This window comes from Lepisosteus oculatus, chromosome 23 (assembly GCF_040954835.1).
Source record: "Lepisosteus oculatus isolate fLepOcu1 chromosome 23, fLepOcu1.hap2, whole genome shotgun sequence".
Lineage (NCBI taxonomy): Eukaryota > Metazoa > Chordata > Actinopteri > Semionotiformes > Lepisosteidae > Lepisosteus > Lepisosteus oculatus.
Genome location: NC_090718.1, coordinates 10,290,697 through 10,302,849, shown reverse-complemented (window position 1 = coordinate 10,302,849; position 12,153 = coordinate 10,290,697). Strand labels below are relative to the sequence as shown.

At 36.4% G+C, this 12,153-nt stretch overlaps 1 long non-coding RNA gene across 1 annotated transcript; it reads left to right on the top strand.

Annotated features, from left to right (window-relative positions):
* The first annotated feature begins 671 nt into the window (after positions 1 to 671).
* LOC107075664 (uncharacterized) lies at positions 672 to 11,032 on the top strand. The gene is made up of 3 exons (XR_001477179.2): positions 672 to 740; positions 9,939 to 10,032; positions 10,706 to 11,032. It is a non-coding gene; the product is annotated as an uncharacterized lncRNA (long non-coding RNA).
* Positions 11,033 to 12,153: the final 1,121 nt, after the last annotated feature.

Sequence of the window (12,153 nt, the reverse complement as noted above, 5' to 3'; positions counted from 1 at the left end):
AAATGACCTGTTACCTAAGCAAGCTAGTCTTAACTGTTGTTCCCCATCACTTTGAAGCAATTAAAAGCCCCTTTGATGATTACACCTGGTTTAGTGTTTAATATAAAAACAATGGAATTTTAAATGCACATTTGTTTGTAGTGATTTGCATGATGATTTCAAAAGATGGATTTAGCTTCAAGCAGAGGTTTGTGGAGTTTTCAATAGGTTTTGTGTGTATTTGTATGCCGTTCCTCACAATGTACAAGACATTTCCTATTGATTGAACATTTCATTTGAGGGCCCTTTAAATTTACCTTGAAGTTCAGTACACATACAATCTTGCCCATTTAACAAGAAAAGGTAAGCTTTTCGTTCTTAATGTATGGTACAGTATTTGCTGAAACATTACTTGAATATTTTAAATGTATTTCTTCTGACAAAATAAAAGAAATTCACAGAGGGAGTGTATTTTGGGCCTTGAGTGTTGAGAAGTCTTTACCCCCTGTGACCCTGTCTCTTTAAAAATGTGTAGGTTCCTCTGCCTAGGGGACATTGAAACTACATGTCCCAAGGTGCTGTGGGGGAAATGGCCTGCTCATTTCCTGTCTAAAGAGCCTCAGCTGTTAGGGATTACCTGCCTGTTTGATGGTTATAAAAAGGGTGTGGCAAACACACGTTCAGGTCTTTTGTTTGGGAAAGGGTTAGAGAGGCAAGCTGGGTTTTTGATGTTGGCTTGTTGTGGATGCAAAAGGGGCAGAGTGAGTAATATTGAAGCTTTTGGTGTTTTATGTTAAGGGGTTTGTTTATATTATTCTTCTTGAATGTGGGAAGTTGACTGTTTTTGGGCACTGTTTTGTGCAGAACGTAAGGCCCAAGTACTTTGTACTTACACAAAACATGAGCAATTTATTCTATTTGCAGCTTTTATATTTTTCTTTAGATTTTCATTAGTAATCTTTCCTTTTGTCTAGAAATGTAGTGTCTGTCCTATAGCTAGTTCAGTTTTAAGTAGGAAACTTTAAGTGTAGAAGTTTTGCTTGAAACAAAACTTGTTAGTCTGTTCTTCTAGTTGTAACTAGTGCTAACTAAAATGAGCCAATTCATGAAGGCATTGTCTAAACTTATGCAGTGTGAAAAGTGTTTATCAAAACTTGATAAGAGTAGAAATTCAGCAGTGTCTCTGGAAATAAGTCCTCATGGAGAGCTTAATGTTGAGATGGGGGATAGTTTCTTCAAACTGTCCCTGATATCCTCTGTAAGAGATGTGATTCTTTACTTGCATAGCTTGACAGGTATTTTTTTATATTTGTTAAATAGTTCAGTCCATAATTTTATTCCTTTCTGTACAAGTAAACTGATCTACAGTGACATTGAATATAATGTTTTTTACCCCACTTGTACTGTTTTCCCATGAAATATGATTTACTGTTGAATTGTACATCTGGAGCTTGCAGTCCCATGGAGGAGGCTGAGGAAAGACCGAGTATGAAGACTTTATGAAGTGCTGCCTTTCAAAGAGCTGGAGAGCAAGGTGCATGCCCACTGATGCAGGCTTTAGAGGCTTTGCAGGGAAATTCCTGAATATGGTCCCTCATGGGGTCACAAGCTGTCAAAAGAGCTTTAAGATGGCTGTGGCTCAGGAGAAATGTGGTTTCAGGGTAGTGCTCTTTGGATGCAGGCCAGGGTCCGATCAACCTCAGTTGGCCCAACTGGGAGATGGTGCCCAATATTGGGAAGACCCAAACACCTGATGACCTCAACATAAAGTACATCACTGTACTTTACATCATTTTAAAGTGCATCACAATATGCAAGTTATGAAATGAGTTGCCTTGGTTAAATGAATGAAACCTGTTAAGCTTAACTTAAGAAAACATTTCCATAGAAAGAGGATTCCTTTGTCCAAAACTGTGTTCAGTTTTTTTATCTTATGTGGTTATCAAGAAGCAAAGCAAGTCAGTTCTGTGTGAAGAGTACCATATGTTGTACCAACTAATGTGTGGCTTTTGCTCATTCTGCATATGTAGTTGGTTCCTTTAAACCAGCTGAACTTATATTAAAGCACATGCTTGGATGACTAGCAGATGCCTCTTCTGTGAGACAAGATTGTGAAACATCTTGTAAAGGCAGATGCATCACACACCAGGTAACATCTGCAGTCCCTGATCCTACCATTTGTGTGTTTTTCACTCCCACGGTTTGGAGGGAAAACAAATGCACGCCACAGTAATTTTACAGTATGTGAAGAACATTAAATTACTTTCAGACTTACTCTGAAATCCTGTTTTTCTGGTACTCTTCTAAAGAATGTATTTTGTAGGCTGAATTAAATGTCAAAATATAAAAAATGACAAGAGGATTTGGTGCAGCTATGGCAAATGGAATATCTACAGGCATAAACAATTGTTTTAATCCATAAACTTGTTCCTTTTTTGGAATTCTAAGTGTGCCTCTTAAACTGAAGCTACTGAAGGCAAAGGTTCATGTACAGTAATACTTTTTCTTTGCTATGTTTGGGCTCTGACCAAAGCCATGAGACAATCCCTGTGACTATACTTTGGAAGTCAAGTATAATGTTCTCGGGGTAATTGTGCTTTGGGGAATTTATTTTCCTACAGCAAGATGGTTACAGGAATAAGTATTAAACAGGTGAAGCTTATCTGCATGTTTTTACAAGTATTGGAATGTTAGGCATGCATTACAGCTCATATGGTGTAAGAAGAAATGTCATTTATCTATCTTTAACACAAGTGGTTAAGGTAAACTACTGTACATTAGCAGTTAATATACTGTATTATGGGTTATCTGCTAGGTAAGTTCACATCTAAGTGGTGCTGGAAATAAGGGAGTGCAGGGCTACAAAGAGGTTATCTTTATTTTCTCATCTATTTATTGAGCTTCTTTAAAAGGCTAAATGAGATCTCGAAATCTACAGGTCCCGAAAGAACTGAACAAAAATGGATACTAGCTGATGAAATGTGTGATCTCTGAAAAACTGAATCAGACCTTGGATCAGTCAAATCCATCTTGGATTTAGCATTATTTTAAATTAATTATGGGTGGTAAGGGAATTGATACCAGCTTGTGATTTGTGTTTTTGTTCAAAACAAGTGTCGCGGATACTGCATCTTCATTAAATGTCACATGCTAATGTATGTAATCTTGTTTTAAGTGTAGTGCTTGTTTTATTTCATAACTAATTTACTTTGGCTGTTGGGTGTAGTTTCAATCTGGGAATTAAGGGCTTGTCTGTTACAAAATAATTTGAACTTTAAAGTACAACAGTCTCTTGTTTCACTTGAACTGGATTTTGAAATTTTAAGCTCCTTAAGATGGGCTGTTTTGAGCACTACAAGATAAAGATGGATGGATTTTACTATGACTTGTTTAAAGTTGGGGAAACTGAAAGCTCAAGAGGTGAGTTTGTAACTTGATGATGGTCAGTTGACATTGTTAGGATTTTAGTTCTGGGTTATGCACTTGTGGAGTTATTTTAATTGAATTGTTTAAAACAATGAGATTCTTCTGATCTGCACAGGTCAAGAAATCTAATGGAAATTAAAACCATAAAGTAGAATTTTGCACCTTAGGCTGTATTAATATAAAGGTACTTCATTGTGGATTTATTCCCACTGTGCCCCTGAATGTCTGTGATCCTCTTTCCCTGGGCAAACTTGGCTGAGAACAGGTTATAAAGCAGGAGGGTGTTGACACCTAATAGCTAATAAGGACCAGGAAGGATGAAGAGGTACTGTAATGATGTAATTCATCTTTTGAAAGATGAATAGTTGTGAGAAAGGACAAATGGGCAATGTCATGTGTATTGCTGGTAATCTAAGTTTTTTTTTGCCTTAAGCAATTTAAAATCAAAATTGGTAAGCTTATCTTGATTTTTAAAGTGATTTCTTTTCATGTACTACACATCCTTTTTAAGATGTTTTATCCACCTAAGGATACCTGGTTATTTGCATTTAGTTATTTTAATTGGTTTTAAAGGAAGCATCTTGATCTACTTTTTTCATGAAGACAAAGTTCATCATACTCCACTTAACCCTGCAACAAGTAGTGTTTAATATTTAATTGCATTTCCTGTGAAGATATGATTTTTGCACTTAATATTGCAGCTCTTGGTAAAGGTTAGCTAGGTGCATGCATTTACCACACAGCAATCAGTAACAGAATTAATACCTTTTGGCACTGTAAACTGAACCTTTTAGAACTGCAGTTCAAATGGAGCAAATATAGTGAACATCTTTCCAATCGGAGAAAGAAAGGTATTGGTGTGGGTTGCAGATGCAAAATACTTACCTTCTGTCCATATCTTATTACTCTACTTATTCTAATTATTTCAGTGAGCCTAATTTTAAATAGATTGGTGTTCAATATTCCCCTTTAACCCCTTGCATTTGCACTACAGCCATCATGGGCTCTAGAAATTGGAAGAGTATGTATTACACGGTTTTCCTTGTTTCAAAAGCTTATTTTGTGAATGTTGCAGCCTTCAGCTTTAAATGGATTAACATGAATTGCAGGTACTTATTACACATTGTGGGGAATTTGGCATTCTGATGTTTCTCCTTGGGATTGATTTTACAAATTGCGTGAACCAGCATTTGATTAAAACCTATCAACACTGTTCGTTTACTACTTTTTTTATTATTGTGGTAGGTTTTAGTTGGATCAAATCCAGGAAGAGGTGGATGTGGGGAGTAATGAAACCACATGCACTCTAGTCCATTGGATACCATAGGAACCAAGATAAGAAGCTCATTGGATCAGAGTTTTAGATATGGTATGGAATTTACCTTTTAACATAGCTTTTGTTACTTTATAGAATATATACAGTAGTTTACAGAAGTGCTAAATATCATTAGTATCCGCACTATGGAACTTTTGCTACAGGATTCAAAGACTTTGCTCAAGGCCTTAAGCCATGCGTGTGCATCTTAGTAATCCATCTTAGCTGGTGTTTCTTTCCTGAACTATTGGTTTATTGTACAAAAGTAAACCCCACGATAGAGGTTTTCCATTGATATAGGACAATGCACTTTGGAATTTAGATTTTTCCCTCAGAAATGATTACTAATCCATGTACTGTAAGCTGTCAATAGACAATTGTTTCCAAGCTGTAGACCATGGAAACGTTCACCCTGGAAACTAAATAACATGGCCCATATTAGGATCTACAACTCGCCAAGTCATAAGAAGGCAATCAGCCTGTCTACATCTTCATTTGGGCTGATGCTATTGTCTTAATTTACCGCGGTTCTTTGACAGTTTACAATGAGTGAGATTTGCAGTGTTATAAAATTACTATTAGTTACTATTTTAGGGCATGAATTATTTCCATTTACTTTTGCTAATGACCTGAGTCTATGAAGCTACCCATCTTAAACTAGTATGCACCCAGTTATGTGGTTAAATTTTTGAAGCTTTCAATTAATATTACTCTGCTTCTGCTAGGTTATATTTATGGAATTTAAATGTAATTGTTTTGTTTGTTGATGTTTATGCTACAGTGGTGTAAGCCCTTTTAAGTCCTCACTGCACATGAGTTTTTTTTCTGAATTAGCTTATCTAAGTAAATTGAACAAAAGTGTGGATGCACTAGGCTTGATGCATTAAACCCAGTTCTAACCACTGCACTACCTCTGCTGCCTGTTCTGTTACTTGTGAATGCAGAGATAATGAACAATTGTCATTTAAAAAGCTGCTTGTTTAAGCAAACAATTACTTTTTTAAATTGTCTACATCTCCACTTATGTCATTTATGTGCTTACAGTACAAAGTTGAAAACTTTTAAAGTGAAATGGCATTTTATGTGTTGGGAACAGCTTTCTCTTTGAGACAGTACCTAATAAATTGGTTTGGTGGTGGGGGTTAAGCTACAAAGAGGCAGAAAAACTCATCTTCTCACTCAACTCATTTTAACTTCAGGCATTTTCAACAGGGGGAGATAAATTGACGGGACTGCACAGCAAGCCAGTCAGTGGTCACACAGCATCCTCTAATTGTAATTAATTTCAGCTTTAAGAAGCTTGTGATGTTCTGTAATCAGGCTTGATCAATTTCATGAAGAAGAGTGACATTTAGAGGATCACTCATAGGCACATGACACTAAACTGGTTCATAGTCTGTCCTTTATTGCAGAGATAAAACTACCATTAAACAGTTTAGTTGGTGCCTTTCTAAAGAAGGCTGAAAGGGGATTTATTATTCTATGGCAGGCCTTTAATATTTCTCCTCAATTATCAATTCTGCACCACAGCCATGACTTTCAATTCTGTATTTTTATTTAGTTTTACCATGGGGAAATGTATGCTTTTTAAATTTGCTAATGGACACAAACAACTTATTCTTTGTATTCTGCACAATAAATTATCAACTTGGCATGTACAGTATAGCAACTTTTCCACTGGGAGTCAAGAATTTCTCCATTGTACAGGGACAGCTTATCAAAAGCTGCTGGTGGAAGTATGGAGTGGCATATTTGTTTTTTAGTGCTACACAAGTGAAAAGCATACAGTAGTTGCCTAAAATGGTTAGAGAAGCTAATTGGAAACTCACTGTTTAAATGATGAATGCTGCACTAATACTCATACAGAATCGTTTTGGATACCAGCATGTCCCCTCCTAAGGCTTTGTTTAATTTCCTCTTGATTTCAGGGGAGGTAGCATTAACTCATTTGTCAGTCCTACCATTTGTGGTACTTATCTGAGGAGTGCAGGGGTGATTTTCATTTAGCTTTTCCTGTTGCATTTGTCCTCAATTCAAAGAGGGGACCTGGGTTAAGCAAATTTTTGCCTTTGTCAAGTATCCACAGGGCTTGGCTTAAATGTTTATACAACAGTGTAATATGCCTACAGTATACGTTATTGGTACTGTTGGTACCAAGGTTTTTTTTTTACATGCTGAATAAAAAAAAGTGCTGCTGGTGGTTCTACATTAATGCCATTTACCCAGAGGGGGCATGAAATTGAGTAAGTGATTGCCATTTTAATTCATTTGCTTATTTTTGTCCCATGCTAATTTTCTTCCTTACCATATTGTGGTTCTGCAGAGTTCAATAAGCAGTCTGATTTTAAATACTGTAGATATATGCATTAAAAAGCTTAGCAAAATGCATTTATTAACGTTTCAAGTTCAAGCTGTAATTAAATGGAAAAATTGAAGGTGTCATTTATTGCAACTAGCACTAACTTGTTCTATATATAATTTACTGTGATGTTTATTATTGGGCTTTAAATGGGTTAAATGCCTCTAGAATGACGAATGTTTTCGTGGGGACAATGCAGCAGTGAGTCAAATCTCTCTAGGGGATAGATGGCAAAAATTGATTCATTCCACAGTTTTAGTGGAAATGATTTACTCATTTTGATTAAGTCCTTGTTGGTTTCAGGCAACCAAAAATGAATTCTAAACTTTACCTTGGAATTTAAGTTACTGGAAAAACCTAAATGTTAGGAATGGCGAGGCTGCATTTAAATGGTTTTAATAGAGAATGTTAGGAAGCCTTAGTCTTGATCAGAGACATTTGTGAAAATTGTTTACTTAAGGGTGATCTTAGCTTTTTTTTTAAAGATTAAGATTTAACCAGTGTTCGTGGGGGGCAGGAAAGTTGTAGATTTTTTTTTTGGGGGGGGATTATAAAAGTTGCTTACAACAGCATATTTGAATGAGACATTTACATTTTAACATATGCAAGTAAAGTAAAAGGAGAAAAGCAGGAAAATCCTACATTTGTAAAAGTAAAGAATATTAAGCATTGCAGTTTTTCAAAAAAAGCAAAGTTTTTAAAGGATGTCCTTAAATTTAAAGGTAAGTGAGATCTCTGGCCTCCAAAAGTTGGCTGTTTTAAAATCGCACTGTTTGTGGCTCTGTTTCACATAATGCATGCGAGCTGCAGCTAGCTGATGCAGGTGCCTGGAGCATATTGCTTAGACATTGTATAAATCTCTTCCTAGAGGAATCATTCACCCCATGGGTGGTAACAGGCTTAAGTGTGTAATCTTAGCCTCAAGTGAGATGTCAGTCCTTGGAAGGATAGAACTTAAAATGGGGAAATAGGAACTTTTCACGAAGAGAGTCCCTGGGGTGGGTATTCACTTCTGAAGATTTTAATTTACTTTTCTGGGGGACAAAATGCACTTGACAAATTTATACGAATGAAACTTATTGTGACATCCATTCTCCAGAACAAAGTTTTGTTATAGCCCCTGTACATTACTGTAAATAACACCAGCTAACTGAATTTATGCTGTAATTACAATGACCATCTGAAGATTCTTCCAGTAGTCTTAAAATTGAAGGTTCATTAAGAAAAGATTCTTGTGTGTGTATAATCAATCCATCCCATCTGCTCACTGACCACTTCATTCAATTCAATGTTGTGGGAGATCCAGTGGGTCCAAGGCAGGCTGCTGCTTGGACAAGACACTGGTCCATCATAGTGTCTAATCAAAAATGATAATGTAAAAAATAGGGGACATCTTAATCCTGACTGGTTATTGGTGGGTAATCTGAATGATTCCAAAATGGACTTGGAAAAAGTCTAGAAATGTGGGTTTTTGTGATGCCTTTGTGAAAAGGCATGTGACCGCAACAATGTCAGAAGGCATAATTATAATGAATAAAACAATGGCAAGTTGAAATATTGAATAATTCAATGCAGAAGATGACAATGAGATTTTACTCTATCATGGTGTTAATTAATGCCATGATAAAAGGGCATATTTCATGTTGATTTCTTTAAAAATTAAAAACCCTCTTTACAATTTTATATCAACTTGGAAAAAGTTTTCAAATAATTTTGGATGAGATTGTTTTGTTTCCTCAGGTTATCAAGTTTAGTTAAGGGTTTATGCTTTGTTTCTCATATGTTTTATTCAAAGTAATGTACTTTATGCTGTAGTTTTTTTTTTAAGAGTACAGTGGACTTTGAGTTATGTAAGTTAGCCTTGAAAAGGTTGTTCCATAAGTTCACCATTCAAAGTAAGCTTCAGCTCTTATTTTATCCAGGACAAGAATTTGTACCCTAATGTCTGCATTCATAAGAGATTTAACATTGTCAAAGATACAGCAGTTAGTCATCCTACAAATGTAATTGTAGGAATGCTGCTTGTAGTTAGGTGTGGCAACAGCTGGATTGAAACTTAGTGCAGTTTGTGAGAATGATAAAACTGGTGTAGAGGTCACTGGCGATTTGCATGGAGGAAGGTGCCTAACCATCTTAAGCTTGTGGTGAATAAACCAAATCCCCCTTGACAATTTAACTAAAACCAAGAAGCCAGTGTTCTGCAACAAATGTAAATGGATATGAAATAAATGCACAGACATGACAATGCCTCCCCCCCTTGATTGGAGTTGCCCAGAAGTCTTGGAGCTGGTTAGCCTCTTTTTCAGATGTCAATGTAGCAATATTGAGTCACCACATGGGTCTTCCTAGGAGCACTGGAGCTATCTAGCATGTGAAAGCCACCACTGGCTGCCTTGGTTTAAGCCTATCTGCTGCTTCTACAGTTGGATAAACTTCTATGAAACTAATGCTCATTATTAGTTTTGTCTTAACCTTCCACGTTTCAATTTTCATACCACAAGAAGTGTAATTATTGAAAATGTACACTTATACATAGGTAATGGTCTGCAGCAGGCCCTTGAGTGGGCAATTCTGTGACTCCCTAGTATTAAACAAAATGCTCATAAAATCATTAATTTGCCCAAACAGTATCCTGCAATTATCTGAATTTGACACTTAACATGCAGTCAAATGGCGTACTTGTAATGTGAACATGTAACTGGAACACTTGACCATCTCTATAAAACAATCCAAATCCCAGTCCTGTGAATTTTGTTGTGCACTTAAACATGAAGTAAAGTTTTAGCTATCATAAATTAGGATGTGAATAGGGGTTATTGAAGCTCAGTTAAGCCTAGACTGATTAAGTTTCTTTTCCAGAGTGTTGGTGATTTAAGGAGACCTAGAGCCCTGGACTGCAGCCCTTGAGAACCAGCGATGGAGACAGTTATGATGAATGGCTTTTATTCTCACGGTAAAAATGCCTTTTTTTGCCATGTTCACAGGTTGCATAAAAGTATAAATGTGATTTTTCTTTGAATATTTGTAACTGAAGCGGCTTATAGAATTGCTAGGAATCTCTCAGTAGTCTTGGCTTTCATGTTTGGGAACAATTCTGCTCTTTTTTTAAATGGCAAGCCGGTAATGAATTCCTGCTTCCTGGAAATGGTTGAGGAGGATTTCCTCAGATCTTCAAAGGCTTTGACAGTCAACTTAGTCAATTTCTCCACAATGATCTATGAAATGCAAAGCACAGGGCTCAAGTAAAAACTGGAAGTGCATTTAAAACAAAGAACAGGACCTTCTCCTTTACCCAAAAGGTTTTTGGGAGAAAAGATACAAATTATGTTTCTGAATCTGGTACTCTTAAGAAACATTTAACTACTAATTATCAAACAAACTTATGGTTTCTGATAAAATTTAGTGGGCAGCTGATTTATTGAAGTACTTATTGTTAATGACTCTTGCTCAAGCAGTAATACAAAGTAATCTCTAACTTGCAGTAAATTGAAGTGTCACTCCAGTTAAACTGCAGTAATTTTGTCTACCAGGCTTTACTGCTCAACCTGACGCATAAACAATGTGCAAGGGGGACCAAAATTAAAGCATGGTCTCATGAAATGAAGGTTGTTAATCTCTTTTATCAGGTAATCGCATGACGGGTAACAATCAAATGGAAATCCCCTCCTCCCAGGAACAGAAACTTTGACCTCACCCCTCCAGGAGTAATCTCTATCTTTGCCCAAAAGGGGGTCACCTCTTCATTAAGTCTGCCCGTCATACGAATTATTTACAAGTGGAAATTACTGCTGTTGTTTCTCTTTAGAATCTGTGACTTAACATGTTCTAAGTGGTCTGGAAAGCTGAAATAGTAAATTGAATCTATTGTATTCTTTACTAGGTGGCTGATGTACTGTAGGTTAAAAATCTATCAAGCTAAATTTGCATCTGATATCATGCCTTCTACATCTAATGAAATGCCTTCATACATCTAATGAAATGGCAGTAGTGAACCATGGGTTGATATTTGCTGTGCTAGTGAGGCTATTCCATTTAAAACTGTGAACAAACCCATTGGCAATAAGTTGATGCTGTTGTCACTTGTTGATAATGGTGTCAATGCAAGAACAATAGCTCATTTGTTACTTGACTTTTAAAATGGCTTCCAATACTTTACATAGGGTATCTTCAAGCATGTGCTGCCACAATGCTTCATCCTTGGCTTCATTAATCAGAACACTTCTGTAGCAGCTGTTTAGCCCAAACTGAAGCCTCTGTCCATCCTACTTCTGACTCATTGCCTTCACCCATCATTTGCTGTGCGGATCTGTTGCTTTTCCTCATGGGGAAGAGACATCTCTTGCAGCTCAGTGTTACACTGAGCACAATTGGATCCAATACGGTTTCCTCAAGGATATATCAACCTTGGCTGAAGATATTACCCTTGTAGTCATGAAATGTACACAATAGAAGTATAAAATTGCAAAGTGATCTCGATCAAAGTAGTGAGGTAGTGGCATGCATGGAGAATAAGAAATGATTTCTTTAATAAAAGCATTAATTATCCTGAAATGTTTATGCCCAACTTCTGAGCAGCCAGTTTTCCAAGACCCAATGTGAATGAATAGCTTTTTAATACAGTTTTAACATTAAAATAGATGTACACAAACTGTATGAAATGTTTACATTGATTTATTATTGGAATGGCACTGGGCAAATGCAAGAAAAATACCACAGTCCAGAATTTAATTTAAGAACTGAAGAGCAATGAGGTGGCAGCATTAATCATCACTCCACTATGTGATCTCGTGCAAAAAATCATTTGATTAAAAATGTATATACTTACAAATCGTTTTAATTTAAGAAGCAGTTACCCAGTACTTGTCTTCAGCTGAAAAGAACACCACACTATGAATTGACATTTTAGTGGCCTTTAAGAAGTATCCTTATCTTAGTTCTTGTTCCAAAGCTGGCATTTTCACGAACAAGAGTTCACTGCCATTTTCCTGTTGTCTGTTTTTTATCTCTTGCTTTGCTTGTCTTTGCTTACGTCTGTTAAAATCTGAACTCTCAACAGTTCTTTACAGGAGATCAC